We start from the raw sequence: 3,448 nt of genomic DNA, 5'->3' as shown, positions 1-3,448 counted from the left end.
AGTACAACGAATACCAGAAATAAAAATTACATCTAGATTCATAGACCACCTAGCAACGACTACAAGCACCGAAGCGAGACAAAGGCGCGCCGCCGTCATCGCCCCTCCATCGCCGGAGCCGGGCACAACTTCTTGTAGTAGACAGACGGGAAATCGTCGTGCTAAGGCCCCACAGGACCAGCACCCCAGAACAGCAACCGCCGCCGATGAAAAATAACGTAGATCGGAAGGATCCAAACCGAAGATACACGAACGTAGATGAACAACGACGAGATCCGAGCAAATCCACCAAAGATAGATCTGCCGGAGACACACCTCCACACGCCCACCAACGATGCTAGACGCACCGCCGGAATGAGGGCTAGGCGGGGAGACATTTATTCCATCTTCAGGGAGCCGCCGCCGTCTCTCCTTCCTGAGTAGGACACAAACCCTAACAAGATTGAAAAAAACAACTAAAAACGGAGCCCTCCCGCCGACCCTTGCCAGGATCCACCGCGCCTCCATGGCCCTAGGGCCACCGGAGACGAGGCGGACCTGCGCCGGCGCCGGCGAGAGGCATGAACCCTAACTTTCTTTCTTGGAGGAGGAGGAGGAGGAGCCGGAGCCCTGGTTGATCACGGAAAGTTGAAAGCGAATTGTCATATCTATCTTTCTTTTCTAAAGAACGTCTAGTACAGTATTGAAGGCTACATCCCTTGAAGGAGAGATAATACTCACAATATTGTAGGCTACATATATTTCATGATAAAGAGCCCCTTCGTTGCAAGGGGATAATAAAATTGCGGCCTTCAAATCAAGACCCTGAGAGCATAATAAATATATAACATTTTTGTGTAATGTACATCCCACCATCTTAATTCAAATCAAATAAAAGTGATTGCTCATTGGACTTATGACTACATGACACAATCTTAAGAGGGCACAATTTATTCTACAAACCTTAGTTTAAATTTAGCAATTGAAACATCCATTATCCAACATGTAAATACAAACTGTGACTGTATTTTGGTTTGAAATTTTCATTTTAGACATAACAATACATGCAAGCACAACACTAACTTAGAAATTGTTTTTCTGAAATTAATATGGCATGTGACTGTTCCGGCAGAATATACAAACCATTTTAATTTAAATAAAACAATGAAAACTTACCAATATAAGTGAGGTGCTTAGCCATGCAATCTATGGTCTGCCATGAACTGCATTGCAAATAGTCACTCCACATATCCTGAAAAAAAACATCATCAATAAACTTTACAGTAATGATAAAAGCATATTTCAAGTTATTACTATTGAAAAGATACAGAATAGCAGATCCTAATATATACAGGCGGTGAAAAATCAATAAATGCACTTATTTGAAGATGGTGGCAGAAGCATTGGTTAGAGTAAGTATCTTCAGGCCGAAATCACTATTCTGACCCTATCAACAAACTTTGTCACAAAGTGAACTCGACATGAAAGTATTTCATGATCTAATCCTTTTAGTAACGCCAGAGCCCGCGACGTTTCTTCCCCAAATAAAAACGCCGAGCTAGCTAGCGTTCCTGCCCAAAGGAGAAACGCCGAGCTAGCTAGCGTTCCCGTCCAAAGGAGAAACGTCCAGGTTGCTCGCGTTGCGGACCAGGTAAGAAACGCCAAGGGCTTTAGCGTTTCTGCGCTGACACCCAGCCCATTCGCTTCCCCGTTGTCAAAGTAGAAAGCTGCTCCTAAACCCAGGGCCTAAACGCCAAGCCCTATGGCGTTTCTGGCCAAGGCAGCAACGCACACTTGCTTGGCGTTTCTATGTGGATTGGAAACGCTAGCTACTCCGGATTTTGAATGTGGATTTGAAACGCTAGCTAGCTCGGCGGTTTTATATGGAGAAGAAACGTCACGGTCTGTGGCGTTGCTAAAAGGGTCAGATCGTGAAATACTTTCATGTCGAGTTCACTTTGTGGCAAAGATTGCTGAAAAGGTCAGAATAGTGATTTCGGCCGTATCTTCATGGCAAATTAAGAGAGACTCAGTTGTTGTTGGCACAGTAACATAAGCAGTGGAGTGCTAAACCACATGGGAAAAAACACAACACCGTGCCATCAGCCATCCATGATCCATCAAATGCATCTACGAAGTGCTAAAACTATAAAGCATTGTAGTGGGTATATCTAGTTAACTTAAAAAATGCCAATCTGGCCAGTGGAGAATTTACCTAGGTAGATGGTATTGCGCACATACCGTAGGGACATCCTTATCTTCCTATATTGCATCTTAAAATGATACACGAGATGCAGGTAACCGATGTTGCTGACCTCGTTGTGCATTGTAAATGACATCGTCAACCATTGCCTCCACCCCCACATGCCCAAGGCGCTGTTGCACGCCCAAGCAGTCGGACATGCACAACAACCAAGCGGGCAAATGTCAAGCATCAACCCAAGTAGCTTCCCGACCATGAAGAATCCAAACTCATACGGCACCCCACCCAGCAGTAGCCGCTCGAGGACCTCCTTGTCCTGGAGCCTGACAAGGACGCCGACGTCAGCCGCATCGGTACGCCATGGCGGGTCCCTTCAACGGCGCCGCGAGGAGCGTCGCGGCGGTGGCCGCGCTGCTGCTGCTGTTAGCCGTGTCGGTTATGGAGGCGGCGACCGGCAGCACAGTGGTCACCCGCATGGTGTTCTGCGACCAGTGCAAGGATGACACCCGCGGCCTCTTCGACTACCCGCTCTACGGTACGAGGGTACGTACGCGCATGGGCGAATCTGGGCCCCAGGCAGCCCAGGCAATGGCCTGGGGCGTGACAAATTTCCCAGCCTAGAGGAAAAAAACTGGCCTGGAGCGCCGCCCACTTCATACCCCTGTTGCTGGGCCATTGGCCAGCCCAATAACAAAAAAGTGAATGAAAATAAGAAAGACAGAAGGGCCTCTGCTGCTGGTACGTAGTGTAGGAGAGTCTTTTTGACCAGAAAAAGAAGATCTTTTGATGTAGCGTACGTAGCCCGTGTTAGGCTAGTTGATGAAGAGATTTCTCTTGCTAGCCACTGTCTCCAAATCCTAATTTTTCTTGCTAGCTGCCCCTGTCTGATGCTTGATTGAGAAAAGATCTTTAATTCTTAATGCTTTTCCCTTTTCATATTGTATTCCTTAGTTTTGTAGCTCTGCAGAGAACATAAATGTGGAATCCGGTTTAGTAATTCACATTTTGCATTTGTTATTAAACCAGCTAAGTTAAAAAAAATCCTGAATACACCGATTTGCAATTCAAAATTTATACTTTTTGGGGGAAATGTTTCGATATATTCATGTTCAATCATGTCAATAAAACGAACACCAGATATAATAAAAATTATATCCAGGTCCATAGACTACCTAGCAACGACTACAAGCATAGAAACGAGCCGAAGACACGTCGCCGTCATCGCCCCCTGCTTGACTTTTATATGCTTTGAAACAGAATTTTTCA

General features: G+C 45.9%; 1 pseudogene; it reads left to right on the top strand.

Moving 5' to 3' along the window:
• Positions 1–2,542: 2,542 nt before the first annotated feature.
• LOC119279189 overlaps positions 2,543–3,448 on the top strand; it is a 2,667-nt pseudogene continuing 1,761 nt past the window's right edge.

The sequence above is a fragment of the Triticum dicoccoides genome, chromosome 3B (genome assembly GCF_002162155.2).
Source record: "Triticum dicoccoides isolate Atlit2015 ecotype Zavitan chromosome 3B, WEW_v2.0, whole genome shotgun sequence".
Taxonomy (NCBI): Eukaryota; Viridiplantae; Streptophyta; class Magnoliopsida; order Poales; family Poaceae; genus Triticum; species Triticum dicoccoides.
Note: the sequence above shows the minus strand (reverse complement) of the source record. Positions and strands in the feature narration are given on the sequence as shown.